Raw genomic sequence first — 22527 nt, 5'->3', positions numbered from 1 at the left:
ATGGGACGACGACGTACGCCTATATACGCTATAGTATTACCAAAGACGATGGGATTTCAAGCAAGACGACCCAACCTCAACTCACTTCCTGTCATTTTGGCGCACGCGCGTTTCGCCCATGGCTTTCCACGGACACGCCCACTTAGGAGGTTTTCGGCAGGTGAGGCGCATAGGCCCTCCACTGGGGGGCGGCGTGAGAGAACCTCAGGTGAGGCGCGGCGACGTGAGGGGAAACGATCGGAGAAGAAAAGGGATGAAAAAAACACAGGTGAACTTCAGCTATGCGTGCCGTGCGGGCCAAAATATCACTCCAACGTTATTTAGTATAACTACAGTGAGAGAGGAGAACAGCGACAACAGCATAACACAGCCAGACAACAGCATAACACAGCCAGGCTCAACAGCTATTTCAATAGATTCCTCCTGACTGTGAGGTCTTGAACATGCGACCCGCCGCACCGACTAAAAATACCCCGGCAATCCTATAAAGCAGAATAAAGCCCCCCATTGTTCCTGACAGGCTCTGCGCCTCTGCCTCGTCAGACAGGGGGGAGGCCATGTGCCAACACGCACACTCACACCCTCATATGCCCCCTATAGGAGAGCCCAGGCACAACTCACCTGCAATTCCAAAGTACATCTTTTTCCTCTCACCTGTAGTGCTATTTTAGCCTGGTTCAAACCATTTGAACCACACACATACGGTTGGATTATACTTTTTGTATTGGCTTCGTTTTTCACAGAAAATATTACCCTTATTACCCTAACCCTACAGACTTTACGTCGACATTAAAAGTGATATTACAGAATTTTCAGAAAATCAGCAAAAGAAAATGCTAAATTATACGTATTTCCATCCACTACTATGATGTGAATGTTAGTGCCTTTCAGGCAGACGTGTGGCAGATAGGTGGCGTTGTCTTGCATGCAGCATCCCAGCTGCCTGCAAACTTCAAGTTTCTTGATTATCCACAAAGCTAGATGGCGGCTACCAGAAGAGAAAACCATAACCTTTGGCTCTTTTTGGCAAACAAACCTTGTGTCTTTTTTTTATACTTCTTGAGTGTTAGAAACACATTGGAATACTCATGATTGAACCTAGAGGACTCTGATTTGCACATTACCAATATGGACGCTATCCCACAAATTTAATTGATCATACATTTTCACCCAGATTGAGTGTAGAGTTGTAAGAATGAGTTCAGATCAAACTGGTGAAAACAAGCAATCTTACAGATGTCATTTTCATTGAAACAATTATACAAATAGAAGACTATTGATCCAGCATAACAGCCAATGTGTGCATCGATACTCGGCATGCAATTGAAATGCCATCAATACTGACTGAACAGTTTATGCTGTTGTATACAGTATATGTGTCATTGTAATCCTTGACCATGGAAACATAGCATCTTCTGTCTTCTTCTGTCATCTTCAGGAAGATATGATGCAAAATACATCATTCGGTTATATGGTGGAAAGTAAAATGGTCGCCATGGAAACCACAAGGCTTTTTTGCGATGCCTTCCAGGCTAAAGATGTTCAGATCCCCAAACTGTACACTTGTACCAAGTTTCATGCTTTTATGAAAAACTGATCCCCCCCCCCCCCACATATTAGACAGGCTACTACACTACAGTATGATGTGCTCTGCATGAGTTTTCTCATGTGGGTCATGGGGGGGGGGGGGGGGGGGGGGGGGGGTTGAATGCAGACTCCTCCCATTGATTTTCGTCTCCTAATGGATTTCATTGGAACTTCTGTGATTCCACATTAATATTTCATCTGCCTCCATTTCCTGCCCACCATCACTGCTGCTCCACCACCGCTGTCGGATTACCGCAGACAGGGGAGGGAGGGAGGGAGGGAGGGAGGGAGGGAGTGTGTGTGTGTGTGTGTGTGTGTTGGAGAGACAAGGGGGAGAGAGAGAAGGGGAGGGAATATATGGAGTGAAGAAAGGAGAGAGAGAAATAGGAGGGTAGAGAGAGATGAGAGAGAGAGAGAGAGAGGCCACACACTGAGAGACTCCGAGTCACGCGTAGAGCATCTAATCAGTTGAATTTAGTCGATTGACTCCTCAGAAGCTTTTCCACTGCGGGGCCAAATGAGGCTTTATTGGGGCCAGAAACTCCCATTCTCCGCTAATTTGCAACAGTGCCATGGTCCTGTGAAAATGTAACCTGCGTTGTGTCGACGGCACTTGCAGCGACCCATGTTAGGGGCTTGCCCATGGGGTGGAGCGGGATTCGAACCACTGACCTCCCGCTACCACTATGCCAAGAAAGTGAGCTCCCTTTGGCGGAGCTGACTAACGGGCCTTTATACTGGGGAGTGAGTTTAACCAACCCACTCGCTATACCACTCACGACTCACGACGACTGACATTCAGTCGGTTATATAAATGCACCCTGAGAGTGAACAAATATTGAATCCAATAGATCAGTCAGTCGTTCTCAACCTTTTTCATACCAATGTAATTTAGTCTACATTAGGACCATGGACGCCACATTTTATGACATTTTGTCTCTCTGACCCAAATCTGATTTTCCATCATTCTGAATTCCATAATTATCTGCAGAGTAGGTAGCGAGACAACAGTAAAACTATGAAAACAGTCATTCTTCTAATCTCCATTATGTAATTGAGTTTACTTTTTGTAAATGAAATAATGGGGATTTTTAACAATTCATCAATTTGCTGGGGACGCCCAGGAACGACTTGAAGGACCCCTGCTGGTCCCCGGACAGCCTGTGGAGAACCACTGCAGTAGGTCTTTCCAGCCTGGCTTTCAAGTTATGGAAAGAGGAGACGAGGTATCAACTGTCTGCTGCCCTCCTGCTCCTGAGTCATCACTGCTTTCCTTTTCTGTGCTTATACCGCCCCCTAGTGTTCAAACACGCCATGTGCAGGGTGGTAGAGGATAGTGTTCCCATAGATTCATAGAACAAACTATTACATTATTACAGTAGTTCCCGGCCACCTGGAATTTAAATGGGGTCGCCTGAAAATAAATAAACTAATACATGATGATAATAATAATAATAATAATAATAATAATAATAATAATAATAATAATAATAATAATAATAAATAAATAAACAAATGAATAAATAAGATCATGAGAGACAGAGATCATGTCCATCAGCCACAGCTGAAAAGAAGGTGAAGAGGAGCACTTCCATTCCTTCAGAATGAGTCTTTTGGCAACAGTTGTCCCAAGTGTCAGAGGTTGTTGCAGTGTGTCTGAGCCTGTTTGTCTTGTTCGTATATTGTTCTATACAAATTGAAAATAAAATGCAAAAAAAAAAGAAATGGGAGTAGAAATATCGTCGCCTTGCTAAACTAATGGCCTAAGTCACTTTTTTCCGAAAATGATATTTTTGCCTAAGTCAGCTCTTCAGGATGCTCCCCACCTCTGGTAAAACGGCCAACATCCTAATTGAAAAGAAAATGCTGTTTTTACCTCAATATTCGAATGGCCTAAATCAATAGTGTGACTAAATCAATCTAACTGTGACTTAGGCCATTTTATTTTTGCCTAAGTCACAAGACAATGCGACTTAGGCCATTTTACAAGCTTTTAAAATGGCATCTGCATCAAGGAAAAAGAAATACTTCAACATAAATGAAGCTCTTTGTATGTACAAACTGCTAGTGGGTTGGTTACGGGTGTAGCCTCAGCAAGTGGGACACCGATTAGAATGAAGAGGACCAGAGGAACATATGCCAAGGGTGTTTATTTAAAGCAGATCCCTTGATGATGATGTACAGGCAGATGTACAGGCAGATGCAGATGTACAAGCAGATGCAGATGTACAAGCAGATGATTTAGGCTTCAAATAATGCATCTGTACATGGCAATCAATAGGGAAGAACGAAAGCAGCCTCCTCCACTGCTGTCTGGAGCACACACTGTGTGAAGGCTCTTAGAGCCTCTTAAGTGCAGGTGTGTGGTGATCAGTCCAGAATTAGGTGCAGGTGTGCTTAGGGGAGGGAAAATGGCTGGAGGTGAGGGAGTGATGGGTTATGGGAATTGGAGTCTGAGAGTCACTTTTGTACAGCCGCCCCCATATTCACTAGTGAATATGTATACTAAGAAAAGTGACTAGAGGCAGAGGAATTGAAGGTAAGGAGAGTAAATGAGGCAAACCGTTCGGCTGTCATGGCCGCCCCATAGCAGGGTGAAATGGGGCAAGCTGCATGGCCGGTGGAAAAAGAGCCAAGATGGCAGGGCTGAAGGGGCCATCTGGTCCGGAGGGCATCCAGGAGGCAGAGCAGACAGGTTGAGCAACCCCGGATCATGTCCCAGACACTGATGCCACAGACAGGACCTTTCCGGAGGCCGACCTGGATGCTGGTGACGCCGGCAGGTATACTCAGGGGGCCGGCCCGGATATTGTCGACTCCGGCTGGACTGTTCTGGAGGGTGCCGCCGAGGGATGGGAGCCACGGAAGATTGGCGCCGAGGGATGGGCGCCAAGGGAGCAGATGGAGGTGCGGGGGCCACCAGAGCAGGGGCTGCAGGGGGGCACCGGGACTGTAGCTGGGGGGGCCACCGGGACTGACGGTGTGGGGGCACCGGGACTGGCAGTGCGAGGGGCACTGGGACTGGCAGTGCGGGGGGCACTAGGACTGGAGCCAGGGGGGCCACCGGGACTGGCGGTGCGGGGGGCACCGGAACTGGCAGTGCAGGGGGCACCGGAACTGGCAGTGCGGGGGGCACTGGGACTGGCGGTGCGGGGGGCACCTGGACTGGCGATGCAGGGAGCACCGGGACTGGCGATGCGGAGGGCACCAGGACTGGCAGTGCAGGGGGCACCAGGACTGGCAGTGCGGGGGGCACCAGGACTGGCGCCAGGGGGCCCACCAGGGCTGGCGATGCGGGGGGCACCGGGACTGGCAGTGCGGGGGCACTGGGACTGGCGGTGCGGGGGGCATCGGAACTGGCGGTGCGGGGGGCACCGGGACTGGGTGAGGCACAGGGAGCGCCTGGACTGGGTGAGGCACAGGGAACGCCTGGACTGGGTGAGGCACAGGGAGTGCCTGGACTGGGTGAGGCACAGGGAGCGCCTGGACTGGGTGAGGCACAGGGAGTGCCTGGACTGGGTGAGGCACAGGGAGTGCCTGGACTGGGTGAGGCACAGGGAGTGCCTGGACTGGGTGAGGCACAGGGAGCGCCTGGACTGGGTGAGGCACAGGGAGCGCCTGGGCTGGGTGAGGCACAGGGAGCGCCTGGACTGGGTGAGGCACAGGGAACGCCTGGACTGGGTGAGGCACAGGGAGCGCCTGGGCTGGGTGAGGCACAGGGAGCGCCTGGACTGGGTGAGGCAAAGGGAGCGCTTTCCTTGAGTACAAGCATCCCTCTACCGCATCAAGCCTCCTCAAGAGGTGTCTCAAATAGTCCATGGTGTCTCGTGCAGGTTGACCATGCTGCCACTCAGGTGTAGGCCCAACTACATGGGGATGGTATCGTTGTGGGGGAGGGGCGTGCGATGGTGGATGATATCCCCACAACTGAAGGTATGGAGGTGCCCTTCTTCCCCCTACTGGCTGCTGGTTCCTCTGGTCCATTCCCACTTGCTGAGGCCCATCTGGGCTCGAAGGACCATATACATGCAGCTGGATAGAACGCTCATCCATAGGGACTTAAGACTTGACTTGGACTTGCCCCTCAAAGACTTGACTTGGACTTTAACCTCAAAGACTTGACTTGGACTTGCCCCTCAAAGACTTGAGACTTGACTTGGACTTGCAAAAAATTACTTGTGAGCAGTGAAATTGTTTGAAATGTTAAAGGGTTAGTTAAAACCCAGCAAAGAGCTGGAGGAAGAAGTGAGGGGGGCACATGCCTCCTCAGTGTTTGATTTAATTGACATTTGTTTGATTTAAGAAGGATTTACGTTTAAATTACAATTTGTTAAGAGTGACCCAGCAAAGAAGAGCTGGAGGAAGAAGTGAGGCACATGCCTCCTCAGTGTTTGATTTAACTGACATTGTTTGATTTAAGAAGGATTTAAGTTTAAGTTTAAATTACAATTTGTTAAGAGTGACGCAGTAAAGATGAGTTTGCTTTATTAAATGAAAGTCAAACTGCCCTCTGTCTCCTGAGTCTCTATCTATGTGCTCCACTAGCGTTTTAAACTGTTTGTGGTCACAGAAGTGGGAATAAAAGATGTGCAGTGTTTTGCCTAAGTCAGGTTTAAAATTGCCTAAGATGCAACGGCATGTTCATAAATTGGCCTAAGTCATTTAATCCACTTATGCAACATGATTTGACATACAGCGTTATTTGTATGTTAATAGTCATATATTGTCATAACCTTTTTGTGTGAAATGATTAAGGAATATCATATACTCTCTATTTGGTTCAGTTTTTTGTGTCTCCTGAAAAACTTGAAAATATGACTTAGGCCATTAGTTTAGCAAGGCGACGATATGATAGTACTACCTGACGTCAGCAAACTGTAGATGACAGTTATGAATGAACTCTTGATAAATTAACTTTTGGTGTGGAAAAAATTTGGAAAACGAAAGAAATTGGATAGTAGAAAGAGGGTTCTCCACGCATCATCCAGCAGAATACAGCTGAACCAGCTTCTCCGTTTGAGGACAGCAAACTTCCAGGAGACAAAGGAGGGACTGGAGCACAGTAGCACACTGATAAATTTGCAGCTTTTTTTGTGTGCAAACTAACGTTTCGACTGTGTCTTCATCAGAGTCAAATTGGACAAAGACATGAAGCAACTTGTTTTTGGTCATTGGCGATACTAACAAACTGGACGAGTGTAGCTCACTGTATACTGCACGGAGAGTGACTGTAAAGGCATTGTGTATCTTGCTTATGTATGGGTGATATGGCAAATGGACGAAACTCCCAAAAAGCTGGCGTATCCCTTTAAGTCAGAATTCCGAGTTTAAAGTCAGAATTGTGAGGAAAAAAAGTCAGCATTCTGATTTTAATGTCAGAATTATGAGATTAAAGTCAGAGTATAGTATTACAAACTATTTAACAAATGAATTTTAGCACACACAAAAAATGTCTGGGGTCCCTATTTGTGTGACTTGGAAAAAAGGTTGGGAACCCCTGGCCTGCCTCATTTGTTTGTAGCACTTCTAGACATTTTGAAGGTGAGAAAGACAGGAAATCTACTGGGAGAGAGAGAGAGAGGGGGGGAGGGAGAGAGAGAGAGAGGGGGAGATGACACTTGACGTCAAAGCCTATCAAGGTCATGAGCCTCTGGGGCTCTGGCTGCAGCTGCAGCTCTCTCCCCGGACTAGGTCTGAGGATCAGAAACCGGATAATCCTCTGAAGTTGTCCGTTATTTTCATGTCCTAAAGTAATTAGTAGCCCCGTTACTATTTTAGTAACTGTAACGGAGTTACTAAATTTGAAAGTAATTAGATTACTTACTGCAAGAAGTAGTTAAGTTACAGTAACTAGTTACTTAGTAACTCGTTACTCCCAACACTGGCTGTTTCAAGCATCATAACTGTTCCACTGTGACTAGACTAGCATTCAGATGTTTTGAGCTAGAATGCATCTTGTTACAGAATGTGATGTTTTCTCATGGCATGTCTTCCAGGGCACGGAGAGTGCAATGACCATGTGTGCACAGAGAAGCAGGCTTTTGTGTGTGCCAGGAAAAAAGACGGCTGTACCAATTGTATACCCTATTAGGGCCGGAATTCCATAACTACTGGAACGCCCGTAAGTGGTCATTTTGACCACTAGATTCCTAACTCTATAATCTCTCATGATAAATACCCAATTAAGATATCTTTTAAAAATATGAAACAACACCAATAGGCCTTGAACCCTGGGAAATTCAGTCGCTCACGCCACGCCGAAGCGATCACTCAGGATTGACGCCGATTTTCCAAGCGTGACGCTGAAGCCGTGAAGCCGTGAGGCGTGAAGTCAATGGGAGTTGTTGTGGGCGGGTTCAAGGCGTCTTGTGTGAACAGTAAGGCGTACGTTCAGCTTGTGCCTCCTTCAAGCTTCAGTTCTGCTTACGTTCGGCGTCCTGTGTGAACGAGGGCTTAGGGTCTGCAAGCATCAGTGGTGCTGAAGGTCTGAGTTTGCAGTGGAGACGTCTGAAGGTCTGAGTTTGCAGTGGAGACGTCTGAAGGTCTGAGTTTGCAGTGGAGACGTCTGAAGGTCTGAGTTTGCAGTGGAGACGTCTGAAGGTCTGAGTTTGCAGTGGAGACGTCTGTGGAAAAGTACTGGCAAGGATGTACGCTAGCAGCAAGCGGGTCGCCATGACCTCGCCAGAGGATTGTTGAATCCAGGCCTGCGTCAACATGAGGAAAAGATATCGGCCTCTGTGTCGAGTTCCATCCGCTCTCTTGTTTTGGCAAAAACAAGGAGGATGTTGAAACATTCCTACGAGATATGAGATGGGGGAGGAATAGTGTTTGGGTTTGAAGGAATGGTTTAGTCCTTTCTTTGTCCAGAAAAGAAAGTGTTGACTCCGATGGGCTTTGTGCATGGCAACAGAGCTCTGGACTGACGTCTCTCAGAATGAGATCTCTTGGCTAAGTGTCTTTTCATTTCGTCTCCTCTTCAGTAATGTTCATCTTTGTTTTAGTCTTTTAATGATACTGGGCCCAAGTCTTTCATAACATTGGTGAGAGTTTGACATGTGATCTGCGACAGCAGCTGGGGGATCATTCATCATTTTATTTTACATTTCTGTGCATTGCAAAAACGTACAATAGATACAGTCGGTCTGTGTGCGAACGCCCACAAAATGTTACTACGGCTGGCGTGCGAGTGGGGTAAAAAAACATATATCTCAATGGGGCTGACTCACCAAAGGACGGCGATGCGGCTCTACACTACAGGATTGGGGATTCTAGAGCAGGTACATAGATGTGCATTTACTGCGGTGGTTAAATCGCCGATCCTGTCTGCCTGGGCTGGGCTATCAGCTAAATGCTACCTATGCTGAATGGGGAGAACGGGGGGATTTACCCCACCGTGACCACGCCCCCAGCCAGCTACCTCAGCATCTATGAGGAGACATCAACTCAACCTATGCCGACACTTTATCCTGGCGATTGAGAAATGTGCATATTACACACACACACACCTCACACACACATACACCGCACCTCACGTGTGTGTGTGTGTGTGTGTGTGTGTGCACACTGCACAGCACCCCCCCCCCCCCCCCCCAATCCACAATTCTGTACCTCTGGAGTTTCCACATTCCACTGACATGGCATAGCTTCTGGCTGTAATCTGACTCTGATTGGTTGCGTTTAGACATGAATAGAGATGATTGGTTAAGGGAAAGAGAGGAATAACAGGGTCAGCTAATCACAGGCAGAGTAGGGCGGGTCTTGAGAAGGAATGGGATGCTGTCCATAATAACGCTCCTCAGAGCCGTCTTGCATCGCTGAGGGTGAGTTGTGTGGGAAAATACTGTTGCATTCTTTCATTTTTTTCCTGGGAAATTGAAACGTTTATGTTGTAAACTTTATAATGTTTACTGTTATGTTACCCAGCTGTTTATGTTGCAACCTTTATACATAATGTTTACTGTTACTGTTGTGTTACCCAGCTGTTTATGTTGTAACCTTTATACATAATGTTTACTCTTAATACTGTTATGTTACCCAGCTGTTTATGTTGTAACCTTTATACATAATGTTTACTGTTAATACTGTTATGTTACCCAGCTGTTTATGTTGTAACCTTTATACATAATGTTTACTGTTAATACTGTTATGTTACCCAGCTGTTTTGTGTTGTTTTGTCATAGCTAAAGTAAGATTTGTTGATGTTTTCATTTTCTAGGCGTCACTCTTTAGGCACCATTAACCCAGCAAACATTTCCTCCACCTGTGTCGATGATGTTATCGCATCCAATCAACGTCGGTTCAAGATGTGACTTTAATATGATCATTTGCCGAGATGAAAACATCATGTTAAATGGATGGTGATATGTAGGAAATCATATTTTAGAGTGTGTAACTAAATAGAAACTCACAGGAAACATCTCCGCCTGGCTACAGCAGGCTGCCCTGTGCCGGGGTGTCCATTCTGATATACAGCCTCATGTGTGTTGTATTGTCTTCTGCAGGAGTCAATCAATAGTGGAAAACCACCCTGTGAGTCGTACCTTTCCAGGCCCCTCCCACATCTGTTACACAAGGTATGACATTCCTGTATTATCTTTACATACATATCATTTAAATCACATACCTTTCATATGCCTTAAAATAGTTTTCAGCTTTGCTCCATCAGCCAAAAGCCTGTGGTTTAAGGCAGAAGATGCCATCAGTGTAAAGAGTTGATCTTTCAATGACATTATTTTGAGCTGACAGCCTTCATTGGAGAGTTGTGTGTCTGCTGATAGAGCTGATAACGCTGGTCAAAATCATCTACAGTGTTAAAATAACTGATGGGGCGTAGTGTTGATTTTTTAATTCACACTGACGATCCTTTATCATGTTATTGATTTACATTTAACTTCACATTTTCACCACAGCATCTCCTTGATGCCTGGATTAAAGCAACACTCTGCAGATTTTCAATCAGCTTTGTATCATTACAAAATCAGTAGTATATCTGAAAACTGTGAACAGTTTTACAGTCATTCAGTTAGTTTGACAGTTACTGAAAGTATATTTGAGTTAAGGGGTGGACCAGTGATGTCATTCATGCACAAATGAAATGCTACAAAAACTGTTTTACTGATCCAACATCCTGTCTGGAACAACTTCACCTTCCTGTTCCTGAGAGCTGCCAAAACTCAAACTAATTTGGGAACTACTAAACCTAATCATGTCACCATATTACCCAGAGTGCCTTGCGTCACCGAAGAAAGCTGAACAGTCAGGAGTCGGAGGGGAGGGGGCTCGCTACGGCTCTGCAGGTCGAGTTGTAAAGATAACGTTAGGTAGGGGCGGACTGGGATTCTAATTCAGGCCGGGCATTAGATACCAAGCAGGCCAGGCCGATAAGGGCCGACGCGCGTGCCGGCGACCGAAGGGCGGCGGCGAAAAATTTGGGCCGTTTGAAGCCCAATTTGGGCCGTTTGAAGCCAGATTTGGGCTGTTTGAAGCCCAATTTGGGCTATTTGAAGCCAGATTTGGGCCGTTTGAAGCCCAATTTGGGCCGTTTGAAGCCAGATTTGGGCCGTTTGAAGCCCAATTTGGACCGAGTCCAATTTTACAATGAGATGCACCCACTTTAACCCTGAATAAAGTAATAAAACCACTAGTAAACCAGTAGGCGGCGCCTGGCCTGCTGTTCAGTGAGTGGCCTGACTGGGGGCACACAATTTTTTTTTTTTTTTTTTTTGCAGGCCAGGCCAGGCCAGGCCACCGGGCATTTGCCCGACGTGCCCGATTATGCAGTCCGCGCCTGACGTTACGTGTGTTTACGTTTACTAAAGTGAATGTTTTCTAATAGATCATTAGATCAATCACCTAAATGCTATAAGACTTTTCAAACATATTTCATTGCAGGATGATGTTTTATTTTTTACCCCTAAAATAAAAAATGTACATTTTACGTTTAGGTGATTGATTAAAAGACACAATCGTACACCAAAGACATCATCCTGCAATGAAAATATGTTTGAAAAGTTTTATAGCATTTCGGTGACTGATTAAAGAAAATATCTATTAGAAAACAAACCCAGCACTTTCCAACATAAACCCACCTAACGTTATCTTGACAACTCTGCTCACACTTACTTCCTGTTCCTGAGAGCTGCCAAAACTCAACAACTTCATCTTCCTCCTTTTTTCTTTTCTACAGCAGGATTTCTATTCTAGCAGGAGAAAACAGGTTCACATGATGTCATCAAATGGAGCGATAGTAGACCTAATGTGGAACTATCGCACATATTGATCATAAATGAATGATGTCGGCAGGATATCTGAAAAAGTTGTGAACGGACCTTGTAACCTTGGTAGAGAAGCAGGTTAGAACTGATTAACTTCCCACGCCCACTAGCCAAAAGGGGGCGTGGCAATGGGCATGTCCAATGACAAAAGGCGCCTAACTTCCAAACAGATTCACGTAATACCATGAAACTTTGTAGACAAGTAGATGTAGGTCATGGGCCTACTTAGAACTGCTTATCACACCCACTGGCCAAAATGGGCAGGGCCAATCACAAAAAGGCATTTAACTTCCAAATGGATTCACGTAACACCACAAAACTTTGTAGAATGGTTGGCAGAGGTATGTACTCTACCGAGTCGAGTGAGTGCCCTCTAGTGTTTTCTTTTTTTATATATATAAATCTTAAGAAAAATAATTATATGAGATGCTGTCTGTTGGACAGCAGCACTTTTCCATTTTCACATTAATGAAACCTTGAAGGAACTTTAAGTTAAGGTGTGGACCAGTGATGTCATTTGTGCATGAATGGCATCAGTGGTCCACAACTTAACTCAAATCAACTCTCAAAGCTGTTTACAATTTTCTGATCTACTACTGATGTTGTAATGATACAAATCTGGTTTGAAATCGGGGGAGTGCTCCTTTCATATTTCTTCCGTAGGTTTTAGTCTTCAGAGAACTGCTTGGATCCTACAATCACTGCTTGCAGCTACATTCTACTTAGTATTATGATTGTTTTTGGGGGTGTTCCCAGTCTTACCGTCTGTCTCTGTTTGATGATGTCAGAGCTGATTGGCGGGAAGAGAGACATCTGGCAGAGGAGGAGAGGAACGCTGTCAAGATGAATTCTTCAGAAGAGGTGAGAAAAAATGTCACTGTTGTATCATTGATGTTGCAACACACAGACCAGACATACACACACACACACACACACACACACACACACACACATGCAAACACACACACACACACACACACACACACACACACACACACACACACACACACACACACACACACACACACACACACACACACACACACACACAGAAAGACACACACAGACACAGACACACACAGACACACACACACACACACACACACACACACACACACACACACACACACACACACACACACACACACACACACACACACACACACACACACACACACACACACACACACAGTCTCTCTGTCCTGATTCTTTCTTTATGTTTTTATGGAAACAGAGAGACACCAGTGGACCCAGACGTCATCGCTGTGATCAGTGTGACAAAACATTCACAAGACTTCACCTGTTAAAGCGACATCAGAGAGTTCACTCAGGAGAGAAGCCTTACTCCTGTCAGGACTGTGGGAACTGTTTCACTCGGTCACGTGACCTAAAATCACATCAACGCATTCACACTGGAGAGAAGCCCTACAGCTGTGACCAATGTGGGAGCAGGTTCAGTCATTTAGGTAGCCTAAAATCACATCAACGCATTCACACTGGAGAGAAGCCCTACAGCTGTGACCAATGTGGGAGCAGGTTCAGTCAGTTAGGTAGCCTAAAAACACATCAACGCATCCACACTGGAGTTAAACCTTACAGCTGTGATCAATGTGGGAGCAGGTTCAGTCAGTTAGGTAACCTAACAACACATAAACACATTCACACTGGAGCTAAACCCTACAGCTGTGACCAATGTGGGAGCAGGTTCAGTCAGTTAGGTAGCCTAACAATACAGTGGTAGACGGATCAATAAGCGTGCCTTACCGCAAGCTGTGTAATGACGCGCCGCGGCATTAAAACTAATTAAAACTAATCGAGGTGTAGTTGCACCGTTGACCACCAGGTGTCATCTGTGAGCATCCTTGAGAGCATCGCGACTGAGAGAAATACTACAGGCGATTAGGCCTGACTGAAGTTTGATAGGTTGTTTGTTTTATTCCTATGTTTATTATAGTAACATTTTTATTTGTCTTATATGGCTATTATTAGGAGGAGGGGGTTGATTAAATTTTATGAAGTCGTTGCGGTGCTGTTTGGCTTTCCGGCCCGGCACCGCTGCAAATGCATTCACAAACATACCAGCAATATTGAAAGGCACAAAGCAACGTTTCATACAGAATAGATCCTGACCAACAACGTATGTTTTGAATTTAATATCTGGCATAAAACGGGGAGAATTGATCATTTAACTGTGTGTTACTACTACTACTACTGTGTGTGTGTGTGTGTGCGCAGCGTGGCAGTTCTCGTCGGGGAGCAGCAGCACGTCCGCCCGCCTGACTGAGAGAAATACTACAGGCGATTAGGCCTGACTGAAGTTCGATACATGCTTAATTCGTTTATTTAAGATAATTGCATAATTCGTTTTGTAGTCTATTTATTACTGGTTAATGTAGAACGGAATAGAAAGAAACACACGCGGGCAGCCAGCAATGGATGGACTTCATGGAAACAGGTGGGTTGAATGAATTCACTTTGCAACTTTGTCCAAGCTTGTACAGTGTATTCCTGAAGGTGAACGCAAAACTAGGCGTAGCAGTCTGTAAAGAAAGACTGTTATTTATTTTTATTTATTTTATCGTGGATCATATAATCCACACAGCACAAATCACCTCCCTCCCGACAGCAGACACACACACACACAGGCCTTTTCTCATCGTCAAATATTTTTGTTTTCCGACCAGGCCTATTTTAACAATTTCGTTGCCTATTTGAAGACATTCGTTGCAAATATATAGTAGTTGTCCTGGCATTTAATTTGTTAAGTTATTTTAAACTTAATTTAGCGTGTTTATGAGTTCGATATAGGCTAATATTTTTATTTTTTTACCAACCCGACACTGCCGACAGCCGACGACACACATGCACAACTTCTGTAGCCATTAAAATAAAGTGTTTAATTAAGCTTTGTATGTTAGCTAGGTATTATATTTTGAAATCCAAATTAAGTTTAATATGCATTTGTTTAGACTTGGTGAGGCATGAGTGAGGCTGCGCTAGTGTTTTTCCTCAGCTGAAGTCATAGGCTAGTTTTCCGACCAGGCCTATAGACATTTTCGTTGGCTATTAAGATTTTAATTGCAATATTGTATAGTTGTCATTCCGTTTAATTTATTAAGTTACTTTACACTTAATTTGGCATATTTATTTTTGTTTTACAGGCTATTGTTTTAAATGTTTAAGTGATGACGATAAATATATTTTTACCAACCAACAGCCATCCTTCCTTTAAATGGTCTCATGCAATATACAGTATTATTGTGTTACTGTATATTTATCCCATTATTAATACCTTTATTGACTTTATTGAATAGCTACTAAAATACTTTATTCTGTATAGTGTTTGGCTATTTTTATATTGACATTTTCTCCGTTTCTGTGTGAGTGAGAAATGGAGCTGAGAGGCCCTGAGCGGCCGGCGACAGACTCTTTGTTCCTTGATACTGTATGTGTGGCGGGAGAATGACACAATACGGCAAGATATTATATATATACTACAAGATGCACACACACACACACACAGTCACAATGCAAACACGTTTATTGTCAGAAAGTGTTGAAATTTCCATTTTCAAATTGCAATGTGAATAAATTGGAATAACACGTCAAAAAAACAATATGGCCTAAAAAAAGTAGGCTAAAAGTGGAAAAAAATATGGCCTATATTAACAAAAAAAATCAGTTCTCAGTGACTGGCAGTCGCTTGAGCCATCTGTGCTGCGATACTGCTGTCTAGAGGGGGAACAAATAAAAGGAGCTGAATTGCCGTGGAGTGCGAAGCAGTTCATTAATGCGGTTGATCACACATTTCTCGTCGGCAAGGGTCATGGTGGGATACTGCTCAGCCGTGGTGTCTATAATGAAGCGTCGCAGGTTCTCCGGCAGCGCCCATTTTCCTCTGCAGCCGTCCCAATTGGTCGTCAAACCCCAGGCCCGATATTGTTCCTCTGTGATTACCAAACGGAACAGCAAAGCCCCATATCTGTCCACGCGTCCTTGGCTTTTCGTGCGGAGAAATTCCTTGTGCCGTGGCGTCAACACAGGGACGGCTCGCAGCTCTGCATGTTGTTTGTGAAGGCCCAACAGCGACTGGCTTACTGATGCTGCCCTGGCGGCCGTGGCGGGGGCTGGAGCTGGTGTAGATGCTGCCGTGGCGGGGGTTGGAGCTGGTGGAGATGCTGCCCTGGCGGGGGGTTGAGCAGGTGTGTCTGGGCTCTGTCGGTCCCCCGACCGAAGTGACGCGTTCTCCTCGCGCAGAAGTCGGACCTGTCCTTCGAAGCTTCTCCTCATCTCATCGAGCTGATTTCGCGTGTCTTGTCGCATGTCCTCTCTCAAGCTTGTCAGTTCTGAAGCGTGCCTGGACATCCGCGCACTGGTCTCCCCTTCCCCTTGGGCCACAAAACTCACCAGAGAAAACTGCAACCGTTACATCGACCACCTCGACACAGTTCTGCCCTTGGTGGTTGAACTCGGCGGGGAAGCAACAGGAAGATAAACGGACAAGATAAACGGATTGAGAACGGACAGATGGAGAATTAACATTTTCTTGTTAATAGGCCTTTTTTTCACTTTTATATTTTGCCATATTTTGACTGTATTTTACGTGCATTTTCTTATAATAAACGTGTTTGCATTGAGACTGCTGTGTGTCAAGCCAATATTTGTACAACCGCTACAAGGCCTCTTGCACTGTTGAAAAACCAACCCGCACTTCCCCCCCAGGTTTACAGTATCACAGGCTTTGTCTGTGAAACAGGTTTATCTCCATGAAACATTCCACCCCCATCCCAACAATTAGTACAGTGATTACAGTAGGTAGCAGTCCACACACAAATGTGAGACAATGGACTTTGATTCACACAGGTTTTCACACAGCTAAACACAACAGTTAAAAACAAGAACACATAAATAGACAAATAAATAGATAAATAAATAAATAAATAAATAACCTTAAATTTGAGCTGGTTCGTTGTCTGTGTGTTTCAAATGAAACTATACGCTATTATAGGCTATTGCTTTAATGGGATGCGGGAGTGCAGTGTGTTAGCTACTAAAATACTTTATTCTGTTCTAGCTTTTTTTTTTTGGGGGGGGGGGGGGGGGGGGGGTGCTGCTGCTGTGTGTTTAGAAGACAATTTTTATGTTGACATTTTCTCAGTTTCTGTCTGAGTGAGAAACGGAGAGGCCCTGAGAGGCCCTGTGTGCACCGCGCGCTCCGCTCTCTTCAATGAAGAAATGGACATGATACATACAATATATATAAAATAGTGAAGGCATGGTGAAAGGTAGCCTACTATTATTATAAAAATGTACATTCTCTAGTCTGTGTCCTTTGTGTGTGTGTGTGTGTGTGTGCGTGCGCGCCGTGCCCATTGTCTGAAAACATATTTTTATCAAACAATATAGGCCTACTCTGGTTAATCTAAGGCTCTTTCACACCGGCCATTTTTCGTAAAGTAGCACTTATTGAAACCTACTACCCTGCTTGTAGGCATCAAAAGTCATCAGAAATTAATTTAGTGATGAAATAAAACTTCACAGTTCACAGACACAGTTCTGCCCTTGGTGGTTGAACTCGGCGGGGAAGCAACAGGAAGATAAACGGACAAGATAAACGGATTGAGAACGGACAGATGGAGAATTAACATTTTCTTGTTAATAGGCCTTTTTTTGACTTTTATATTTTGCCATATTTTGACTGTATTTTACGTGCATTTTCTTATAATAAACGTGTTTGCATTGAGACTGCTGTGTGTCAAGCCAATATTTGTACAACCGCTACAAGGCCTCTTGCACTGTTGAAAAACCAACCCGCACTTCCCCCCCAGGTTTACAGTATCACAGGCTTTGTCTGTGAAACAGGTTTATCTCCATGAAACATTCCACCCCCATCCCAACAATTAGTACAGTGATTACAGTAGGTAGCAGTCCACACACAAATGTGAGACAATGGACTTTGATTCACACAGGTTTTCACACAGCTAAACACAACAGTTAAAAACAAGAACACATAAATAGACAAATAAATAGATAAATAAATAAATAAATAAATAACCTTAAATTTGAGCTGGTTCGTTGTCTGTGTGTTTCAAATGAAACTATACGCTATTATAGGCTATTGCTTTAATGGAATGCGGGAGTGCAGTGTGTTAGCTACTAAAATACTTTATTCTGTTCTAGCTTTTTTTTTTTGGGGGGGGGGGGGGGGGGGTGCTGCTGCTGTGTGTTTAGAAGACAATTTTTATGTTGACATTTTCTCAGTTTCTGTTTTCTAATTTTACCAGGCTAATTTATTTTAATTTTTGTGTGTGAAATGATGAAGGTTTTCCCAATGTCCCACTGGGTTGTGTTTTTGCAAATAAAGTGTTGTACGGAAACAAGCTTGTTTCTTTTATTTCTGTTTATTATAGTAACATTTTTATTTGTCTTATATGGCTATTATTAGGAGGGGGGGGTTGATTAAATTTTATGAAGTCGTTGCGGTGCTGTTTGGCTGCCCGGCCTGGCACTGCTGCGAATGCGCATTCACAAACATGTCATGTCGGAGTCAGGCGCGACATAAACTGCAGGCTAGTAGGCTGCTCAGTTAAAAACAACAATAAATATGCTGGTCGGTTACTTATTTTATTTACCCTTCTATATTTTAGAAGCATATTTTTATGTTTACATTTTCTCAGTTTCTGGGATAGTCGGACAAGTGAACATGAAGGAAGAGTAGAGACTTATGGAACCCTGACTGAAGACGTTTGTTTATTCATGTAGCCTAATTAAAAACATTTTCAATGATAGCCTGAGGTGTCTGACTGCTGAATGTAGCCTATTAAAGGCCTTTGGCCTAACTGCAAAGTGCAAACTCAGCAAGCAACAATAAATTAAACAAATAGCCTATAGCAGCATTATTGGGCACCTAAGTAAATACATGCACTGTCTGGCATGCCTAGAATGTCTCTAGAACGTGAAATTAAATAACTTGAAAACTAATAAATGAAGAATCACTTGTAAAAAATTTTTTTAATAAAGTGGCTGGCTGCTTGGTTCTGCCCGTTTTCGTTTAGCATTTATTTGCGTCGGGACTTCACTGCATTGAACTGCTCCGCTGCATGTGCAAAGTTGAAGGCCTCCAAACCCTTTCCACAACTTGCGATCTGCATCAGCCTTGTGACTTCTGCGGGTGGAATGTTTCACCCCTATTAGACCCTACCTGTCTATTGTCTCATGTGGCCAACCTATTGAAATGTAAATAAAGGAACGGGGGCAGTCCCGATGAGAATAGGCCTACAGTAGCCTATATTACAATAGGCTATATATAAAATCTGTGGCTTTCAAGGCTGGTGTGAAAGAGCCTACATAACCAGAGTAGGCCTATATTGTTTGATAAAAATATGTTTTCAGACAATGGGCACGGCGCGCGCGCGCGCACACATACACACACACACACACACACACACACACACACACACACACACACACACACACACACACACACACACACACACACACACACAGCTCCCCTACGAGAACCGCAGGCTCTGCGCACGCTGTGCCTGCTGAGCGACATGACGGGCGGCCAGCGTGGCCGAGAACCAGATGACAAATAAATAAAGTAGCTACTCTCACCTCTTGATTAAGGTGTAGGCTATGGGAGTTATTTATTTTATTTATAAAGGATACATGTACAAAGGATACATGTACAAAGGATACTGTTGGCAGAGTACATGAAACATTCCACCCCCCATCGCAAGTGATTTTATTCTGCATGTAGAATATTCAGCAGGAATGCACAAATGTCACACAAAGGAATAATAATAATAATAATTATGACGTGATAAGATCATTCATTTTAGCACCGTGCGCTCCGCTCTCTTCAATGAGGAAATGGAAATCCAGACCTTGTAGAAAAGTGTCGATTTTCGGGGTTAGGGTTGAAAGTAATTCTCTCTCTTTTCAGAGGCACACAATTACTCACATAAGACCCTACATTTAATAGTTAATTTAATAGTTAGTTTGTGGATTTGGTTTCCAGGGACTTTAATCATCAAGGGGAGACAAAACACGATTGATTTCGTAGGCTGAGAGCGAGAGCCTCCCTGCTTGCTGCATATACTGTACTGTAGGTAGTTGTGCACTGCCGCCCCCTAGTGTCCCACTTTGATACCACATACTAATGGCAAACAGAATTAACGCCGCGTTGCGGTAAAAGACGCTTATTGATCCGTCTACCACTGTACATAAACACATTCACACTGGAGTTAAACCCTACAGCTGTGACCAATGTGGGAGCAGGTTCAGTCATTTAGGTAGCCTAAAAGGACACCAACGCATCCACACTGGAGTTAAACCTTACAGCTGTGATCAATGTGGGAGCAGGTTCAGTCAGTTAGGTAACCTAACAACACATAAACACATTCACACTGGAGCTAAACCCTACAGCTGTGACCAATGTGGGAGCAGGTTCAGTCAGTTAGGTAGCCTAACAATACATAAACACATTCACACTGGAGTTAAACCCTACAGCTGTGACCAATGTGGGAGCAGGTTCAGTCGGTTAGGTAGCCTAACAAGACATAAACACCTTCACACTGGAGTTAAACCCTTCAGCTGTGACCAATGTGGGAGCAGGTTCAGTCAGTTAGGTAGCCTAACAATACATAAACACATTCACACTGGAGTTAAACCCTACAGCTGTGACCAATGTGGGAGCAGGTTCAGTCAGTTAGGTGAACTAAAAAAACACCAACACATTCACACTGGAGCTAAACCGTACAGCTGTGACCAATGTGGGAGCAGGTTCAGTCAGTTAGGTAACCTAACAATACATAAACACATTCACACTGGAGTTAAACCCTACAGCTGTGACCAATGTGGGAGCAGGTTCAGTCAGTTAGGTAACCTAAAAAAACACCAACACATTCACACTGGAGCTAAACCGTACAGCTGTGACCAATGTGGGAGCAGGTTCAGTCAGTTAGGTAACCTAAAAAAACACCAACACATTCACACTGGAGCTAAACCGTACAGCTGTGACCAATGTGGGAGCAGCTTCAGTCAGTTAGCTCACCTAACGACACATAAACACATTCACACTGGAGTTAAACCCTACAGCTGTGATCAATGTGGGAGCAGGTTCAGTCAGTTAGCTCACCTAACAAGACATAAACACATTCACACTGGAGCTAAACCCTAATAATGTGTCCGCTGTAAGAAAATGTTCAGACGGTTCAGACACTCAAATACTCTGAAGAAACACTGCTGCATCTAACCTGCTGAAGAGCGCCTCCTCTGTCTGCAACGGGAACAAGCTTTTCTCTGCCCAATAGGACATTATGTGATCCTCAACCTGCGGCCCGGGAGGCCATGCAGCCCGCTATAGGGTGCTGAGTGGCCCCCCAACCATTTTCTAATTCACAATGAAAATGTTGAATAAAGTTATGTGCTCCAGCTCAGTTGTCAAATCCTGTCGCCTTCTCACAGTACCCAGGCACTTCTACATAACTAACTTTTTTTATTTTAGTTATTTGATGTATTTTTTATTTTGCCTTGATTTATACAGGGAAGGCTCTTGAGAGCAAGCTCTCCTTTTCAAGAGCGCCCTGTTACAATGAACATATACAAGGGTTTATAGACAGACAAGATAAGAGCAATAAGTACAAATGATAATAATGATAACTTAACTTAGCCTAATGAACTATCCTGTGTCCACAAATGCTGGTTAATTGTCTCTTTGGAGGAGCGTGCGTCCTGGTAGCACTAGCACGGGTATGATGGAGGCTCGGTCCTTCACGCGGCCAACGCGGGTTCTAAGGTCCTCTGCCCCATGTCATCCCCTCTCTCTCCCCAACTTTCCTGTCTGCCTACTGTCCTATCTAAATAAAGGCAAAAATGCCCCAAAAAATAAACTAAAAAAAATATGATGTATATTTTTTTGTGTGTGTGTGAATTATTTTATTGATTTGTTTGGGAATTAGAGGGTTTAATCTGAACAGATTTGATAACTGAATAGTGAAAGTGAACAAACTGATTTCAAACTTTTTGTTGTTGATTGCCTTTGTGTTTTGTCTCTTTATTTTGCTTTTAACTCTGAACTCTATTTTTGGTGAATAACATCTAGTTTGGTTGATTACTTGGACTTGCCTGTAAAGGACATTTTACTTTTGTGAGTGTTTTGCATTGTACCTACAATACACTGATTTATATTCAACTTCCCTGTGTTTGCATTGTCACTCTGATTATTGTTTTGATTATTAGTTTACATTCTGCTTGGTGGTTCAGATTGATGCTATGTGGGTTCATGGCACAGTGTAAAAAGCTTAAACATAAAAGTGTCAGACTAAACTCTGGCTGGCACCCCAAAACCCACAATCACTACAGAAAAATGTATTTGATTCATGTTTGTTTATTGTTTATTTTGCTAAAGTGGCCACCGGGCAAAGCAAGTTGAGTATCCTTGACATACACAGGGTTGGGTTACTTTAAAAATGTAATCAGATACAATTACTAATTAGCTGTTAATAATTGTAATCAGTAATGTAATCTAAGTATCACAATATAAAAGTAATGTAACTAATTGCATTTAGTTACTTTTGAACTTTTGAATTGGGGGAACGGTGGCGCAGTCGGTAGCGCTGTTGCCTCACAGCTAGAAGGTCCTGAGTTCGATTCTCGCCTG

Source organism: Poromitra crassiceps (assembly GCF_964638095.1).
Source record: "Poromitra crassiceps genome assembly, chromosome: 25".
Classification (NCBI taxonomy): Eukaryota; Metazoa; Chordata; class Actinopteri; order Beryciformes; family Melamphaidae; genus Poromitra; species Poromitra crassiceps.
This window is presented reverse-complemented; position numbering follows the sequence as displayed.